This window comes from Hyaena hyaena, unplaced genomic scaffold, assembly GCF_003009895.1.
Source record: "Hyaena hyaena isolate Hyena2069 unplaced genomic scaffold, ASM300989v1 scaffold_146, whole genome shotgun sequence".
Lineage (NCBI taxonomy): Eukaryota > Metazoa > Chordata > Mammalia > Carnivora > Hyaenidae > Hyaena > Hyaena hyaena.
Genome location: NW_024080778.1, coordinates 2,226,342 through 2,233,915, shown reverse-complemented (window position 1 = coordinate 2,233,915; position 7,574 = coordinate 2,226,342).

The window sequence follows — 7,574 nt, the reverse complement described above, 5'->3', positions numbered from 1 at the left end:
AGAACAATTGGAGAGGCAGTGAATGGAGAAAGTGAGTGTGGCCTGGGAGGCTAGCAGGCTGTCCAAATGTGTCATGTGTCCTGTTAGGAGAGACTTGCCTGCTGTGGGTACCTGTCTGTGAAGTCTGGTCTTTAGTATGATTGGCTTAAAATTCAACTTTGCTAGAACAGCAAGATGACTGGCCCACTAGAGACTGACTCACAAGAATGATAGTCGCAGAACACTCTACACATTAGAATTTAACTATTAAGCTTGTTAGTAAATTCTCTTCCCCTAAACTCATCTGGAGGAGTGACTCACACAGGGAAGGAGTTTGGGAGAAGAATGGTGGGTGGTGACCCTCCCTCTTGAAAAGGAGTCTCCAGTCTCCCCGAGGAAGCTGATTAAAGTTGAAGTCCCTCCATCCTCCTCCCTCTTACCCAACCCCAGACAGCCTTGTGATTCTGACAGGCCCTTCCGAGATGGCATGATCCCAGGCTGAAAATTATGGCTAGTGCTTCTTTAATAAGAGTGCGGTTTGCTCAACAATACAGGGAAAAAGAGGTAGAGAATCATTACCTTGGGCTGGAATTTTCCAAGTTTTTTTTCAACATGCGAATCATCTCAGGCACAGACTTAAAATGCTGTCTGGAATCCCTCCCCTGAAAATTCATTAAGTCATGGGTGGGCTTCACATGATGATGATTCTTACAAAACTGGTAAGTTTGGGCAATGCTGCTCCAGGCTAATCTGTATAGGAATCAACTCATTGTCATCTTTTTTTTTGCTCCTGCTGAATTTTCTAAGGCACTTGTTCCCACTACCTTCTAGGAGACTCTCGGAACTATTTCTGCCATTTCTCATGTGGTCCCCACACATATCCCTTTATGGTGGAAGTGAATGTCCTACAATAAAAACAAAGCAATCTCAACATTAGCCAGTCAAGCAGACCCCAGAGGTTAGACCAGCTCTTACTTCTGGTTCAGGTACTATATTTCAAACAACCAGATTCTTCCACGTGATGGGTATTTGGTACTGTTCTCTTTAGCCCAATCCATTTATTTCCTTTCTACTCCTGGTCCATTCACAGCTGTGCCCTACGCTAGATGACTCCATGTCTTCCTATCTTGATCAGGAAAGTGTGCCCCACCCCCAACCTCCACCTCTACTGAATCTCTCTCTCTGCCTTCCCAAGAAGAGCTGCTCAGTACTTTTAAACCCATTTTCTCCTGCGTATTCCCAAAACATCGCCATGATTTGTCACTCATTGTCAAGTCTATCTAAGTGCAGGTGGTTATGGGCCAGTTAGTGGATTTTGGATCCGGAAGGAGAAAAAGAAGAGGAGCAGGGATCCTTATAGTAGCTTGGCCTCGGAATGGAACAGCCAGTATAAAATGAGACCGTTTGCACTAGGATTAATCTCCTCTTGACGTATCTCCAGAACTCTATTATGCTAATAAGTATGTCTCCATTTCAGCCTTGAGTTGTAGTACAAAAGAATACCTTTTACTGCCTTGCTTTCAGAAAGGGTCAGTGGGCTCCAGAAAATGTAGGCCATGGATTTAGGGAGAAAATCTCCCCCAATACCACTCACCTGCCTACTCCATCTCCATACATATTTCCATATAGTTATTTCTAGGATACTCTGTGACTTATTTCCCCTGATGTCCCTGACTCTATCCAAGACTCCCTAAACCCTTCTCCTATATCCTCTCAAATTCTCACTTTATGATCACAAATTCTCTTATCTGCTCAATCACGTCTCTGAATCTCCCCTATATCTTTTGGCCGTAAGTGAAAGCTAGGGACATGCTTTCCTTGCAGCCGCCAAGGATATCTGAATATCTTTTCACACTCTATGTCCGTTGGAGTTGAGAGGTGAAGGCTGTGTCTCTTTGATTTCTAGATGTATGTCTGGACTGAGGTTATGCCAGGCTTTCAAAAAGTGCCCTGCTTGTTTGAAGCATTCACGTCTTCTCTGCTATCCTCTTCCTCTCTTCATTCCCACTTGTGATTAACTGTTTGGCAGCTGATCTACAGTCTTCTACCCCTGGTCTGGCCATCATTCCGGGGAACCTCAAGCAGCCATGAGAACTGCTCTTCTAGTGCCCTGAACTTTCTCTTCTCCCTCCCTCCACCTCAGCCACCCACTCACAGCCACATTTCAGCCCTGCCATTGCCCAAACTGCTCAGATTAGTGGTTCATAATTCTCACCACCCAATCTCTTGTGCTTCCAACTTTTCTGTCTCTTACCCCTGGTTCACATTTCTGCAGTATCCCAGGATCTCCAGGTCATTCATCCTTTTTCTTGTCCCTTCCCCATCAGCCCCCTCGTAGTGGCTTTAAAGGCAGAAATAGTTCTGAGAGTCTTACTGCTTCTCCCCCTGACCTTTTATTCTCTAGTCCATTGCTCCATTGACACTTTCCTAGACTCCCTCCCTGCCTGCCTGCCTATCCTATCCACCACCCCCATTTCTCAGTGTCTGTGCCCAGGTGTCTGAGCGCTGCTGGAGAAGGACATTCTTGGTACTACCGTAGCTTGACCTGAGTCTTCAGTAGCATCTGCCAAATTTATATTTTTCTAGTCAGTTCACATTCCTACTAGGCAGTGTGGCTACTTCAAACTGTTTTCATTCTTTCTAAAAACCATCCACCTCTTCCACTTTCTTATTCTCAGTTGACTCTGTCACCTTAGGGTCAGCAGAAAGGTCCTCCAAAGATGTCCCCACCTTAATTTCTGGAACCTGTGAATATGTTACATTACATAGCAAAAGGGACTTTGCAGATGTCATTAAGATTACGGGCTTCACCATAGAAAGAGTAGCTTGAATTATCCAGGTGGGCCCAGTTTAGTCACAAGTCCTTTAAAAAACAGAGACCTTTCTCCAGCTGAGGCAAAGACACGTGGCAGAAGAAGTCAGAACGGTTCCAAGTGTGGGAAGGGTTCAGCACGCTGCCGTCGCTAACTCTGGGGCAGATGCCCCTGGCTGCCAAGGGTGGCCTCCCGCTGCCAGCCTGCAGGGCAACAGAGGCCTTGGTTCTGCAACCAGAGGGAACTACTGCTAAGGGCCTGAATGAGTTTGGAAGCTTGCCACAGCCTACTGATAAGAGCCTCTCCTGCTCCTGGTTTCAGCCTCGTGAAACCGGAAGCTGGGAAACTCAGCAGAGAGTTTGGAGGGCTTCCGACGTGAAGAACTGTGAGGTAGTATTTTATGTTGTTTTAAGCTCCTAAGTGTGTGATTTGTGATTTGTTACAGCAGCAATTGAAAACTAATATACCCTCCGAACTCCTAAAACAATGGAAGCATGGGAAGGAATGGTTTCAGCTTCCTATACGCAGTCTACAAACATGATTTCCAGGCTTCTTTTTCCCATTCCCCTCTTATCTTAGAGGAGCTGTTCCTTCTCGTCTGTTAGGCCGTATCTTCCTTCTGTGTTGTGGGTACTATCTTCTCCTGACTTCTCCTGAACCTTGACTACAGATTATCTTCCCCATTGTCTCTCTCTTTGTCTCCTTTACTGATACCTTCCCATCAGCATTCAATCAGCTGTAGATCAATTTTAATATATCTATATTTTTTAATGTTTTATTTATTTCTGAGAGAGAGAGAGAGACAGTGTGAGCAAGAGAGGGTCAGAGAGAGAGGGAGATACAGAATCTGAATCAGGCTCCAGGCTCTGAGCTAGCTGTCAGCACAGAGCCCGATGCGGGGCTCGAACTCACGAACTGTAAGATCATGACCTGAGTCAAAGTCGGACGCTTAATCGACTGAGCCACCCAGGCGCCCCAAGTTGTAGATCAATTTTAGAACATTTCATCACCCCAGAAAGAAAACTCGTACCCATTAGCAGTCACTTCTCATCTCCTACCAAACCCAAGTTGTATTTTATAAAGGTATTTGGTAATGCTTTGGCACCTCTGATGGACCAGCACTCTAGGAAGCCAAGTCAGCTTCCACTCCAGCCAGCCCCCTGCCAATCCCAGCTCTTCCTCCAAACCCAGCTCTTCCTCACTTCCCCTCATTCAGATTCCAGCCTGCCTTGGCATAATCAATCCCCCACTGGTTAAGGTTACTGGTTAAGGTTAAAAACCCATCTGCAGTGTTTTTCTTTACCGTCCCTCTAATGTTGGGCCCTCTCTTAGACTCTTTTCTTCTAACTCTGGATGCTATTTCCAGGCCATCTCATTTTTTCCCCCTTAGGATCTACATGCTGACTATTCTAAAATTTCTATCTCCAGTTCATGCCTCTTTTCTGAGTTCCAGATTAACATCATCAGCTGCCCACTTGACATCTCCATTTATACAACCCACATCTCAAAATGTTTTTTTTAAAAACCATTCTCTGCCTTCACAAACCTGTTCCTCTCTTGGCATCCTTTGTCTTGGTAAAGGGCACCACCATCCACCCAAGTGCTTAAGCAAACAAAAAGGAGCGGGAGTCATTTTTGGTTCTATCTCCATAGCTTATCAATTGCAAATTCTGTTCATTCCACTTCAAATCCACTGTACTTCCTGCAATCCCATTTCCTAGTGCAGACCATGGCCATCTTGCACCTGGGCTGCTGCGAAGGTGGGAGCTGTCCCCCTACACCCTCCCAGTCTTCCTCTAGGCCAGAGGTAGGTGGACAATGATATTAAATGTAGCACAGTACTTTCATTTTTCTGAAGACTCAACAGTTCTATTTAACATAGAACGTTTGCACACATAGTATAGTAGTACTAATATAAACAAGATAGTCCAAGAGTTTCCATTGATACAAAAATGTAAAACTATTATGCTAAACTCCCAAATTAACAGACTACCAGATTGAGACTAAGTTCAGTAACACATACATGTAGAAGCATATACAATTTTTTGGCATACCACACTCACAGGATACATGATATAGTGCTAAATTTTAAAAATCAGAATAAAAATCCTCTGTATGATGTTGTTCAAATTATCTTAACAATAGAAATTTAAGGAAAGGAAATTAGACACAAATGTCTACAGTGGTTATGTTTTTTCACTTTTCAATTGTTTTATAATACGATAATATCTTATTTTTTAAAAAGTTTAAAGTAAACATGTTTTTAAAACTAAAAAATTGTTAAGTATTGGGGCACTTGGGTGGCTCAGTCAGTTAAGTGTCGACTTTAGATTTGGGCTCAGGTCATGATCTCCTGGTTCCTGAGTTCCAGCCCCATGTCTGGCTCTGGGCTGATGGCGTGGAGCCTGATGGAGATGGTCTCTCTCCCTCTCTCTGTCCCTTCCCCGTGCTTGTGCACACACGTGCATGCTCTCTCTCTCTCTCAAAATAAAGAAACATTAAAAGAAAAAAGTGGGACGCCTGAGTGGCTCAGTCGGTTGAGCTGTGGACCCTTGGTTTTAGCTGGGGTCATGATCTCACTGTTTGAGTGAGGCTCTGTGCTGACAGTGTGGAGCCTGCTTGAGAGTCTCTCTCTCTCTCTGACTCTCTCTCTCTCTCTCTCTCTCTCTGCCCCTCCCCCACTCAGGCTTACTCTCTCTAAATAAATAAATAAACTTTTAAAAAAGTCTTAAAAATAGTATGCTAAATGAGAAGACTTATATCTGTGTACATGCAATTTAAGGAAAGGTGTCAAAAGTGTATACTTTGAAGCCAGAAATTACTGGTTTATGCCTTAGTGATGCTACTTACTTGGATGTGATCTCAGGAAAATGATAATCCCTCTTATATTTGGTTCCCTCAAATGTAGAGGAAGGCATTGTGAGTACCTAACCTCAGATCATTGAAGTTTCTACATTTTATTCGTTGTTAACATATGAGAAAGCCAATTATTCATCTTAATTTCTATGTTTTGAAAAATAGTGACCTGGCCTTACAGAAAGAGGATTAAATGAAATAATACAGCTAAAGCAATCTGCATAGTCCCTGGCATATAATAATAAGGACTCAATAAATGGTAAGTATTTGATCTTTGGATGGGCCTGGCACAAAGTGAATATCTGAAATTCCAAATCCGGAAGGTGAACAGCTTTAATCGGTAGTTGTTCTGGATGTCATTGTCTCTCCAACTAGACTGTAAACTTCCTATGCCGTGGACTTGCATTACTGTCTTCTACGTTCTAATACTGCTTGTGCTGAACAATAGTCGGCAAATACAAGTTTCCCCTTCACCCTCTGCCCTTCTATATTTCCCTGTTAAGAGGTCATATAGTTTGGTTCTGAAGTTTTTCATGTGAGTGGTGTCTGTTTCACAAAAATGGTACATGTGTGTGTGGTGTGTATTTTCCCTCTGCTTATATTTTTCAGTGATTATACTTGTCACTAATAGGACAGTTTTCTAAAGTCAGAGCCTATGGGACTATTTTATTCTTTTGTTGCCTACATAATATCCCATAACATGGAATCACTTCACTATTGGTTTGGTTCCTTAAGGCTGTTCATTTGTTTATTTCACTCATTGACTATTACATGCCAGGCACTATGTGGGATCCTGGAAAAATTATAAATAATGCTGTAACAAACATTCTTTTTTTTAAACATTTATTTATTTTTGAGAGATAGATCATGAGCAGGAGAGGGAAGAGAGAAAGGGAGACACAGAATCTGAAGCAGGATTAAAAAAGTCTGTCACCCCAGAGCCCGACACAGGGCTCAAACTCACGAACTGCGAGATCATGCCCTGAGCCAAAGTTGGCAGCTTAACTGACTGAGCCACTCAGGCGCCCCTGCAACAAACATTCTAATGCAAAATTTTTTAAAGAAAACTTTCCCATTGCTAAGACCTATGTTTAGAAGATGCACATGATGATTCTTAGATAAACAATGTTAATAAACATTGTTGGTTGAGTCGATGATTTAGGTATGTCCAGAGCAGGAGTTAGTATAAGAGGAGATAAGTACTGCAAATGTTTCCCTAACTTAATCAGTATGTTTTATCATAACAAAGAGAGATCTATAAAGTGTTATTTACAGTATGTACTGGTTTAGAAAAAATTGACAAGAACACACTAGTCAGCTGTTTTTTTCCCTTAGAGCATTCAGCATTATAATTTTTGGAAGTTGACTAATCAAGGACTTAGTAAACTTTGATACATTGTAAGAACAGAAACTTTAAAAAAAGCACTTCTTTCTGTGAGGACAAGTCACTGGTTTTTTAAAACATAGAAATTAAGATGAATAATTTGCTTTCTCATATGTTAACAATGAATAAAATGTAAAAATTATGCAACTCAATCACAATTATACTATTACATTTACTGGAGAATATTTACATCAATAATAATATGCCTAATTATTTATTTATATTAAACTGAGGCACAGCAATAACCACAAATCCAGGACTATCCATTAAGCAACTTTCTGGGGTCACCTGGGTGGCTCGGTGGGTTAAGTGTCCAACTTTGGCCCAGGACATGATCTCATGGGTTTGAGCCCCACTTCGGACTCTGTGCTGACAGCTCAGAGCCTGGAGCCTGTTTCAGATTCTGTGTCTCCCTCTCCCTCTGCACCTCCCCCACTTGCATACACGTGCGCTCTCTATCCCTCTCTTTCTCTCTCTCAAAAATAAACGTACAAAAACAAAACAAAACAAAACCAAAAACCAGTGATCCTCCCTGATGGAGC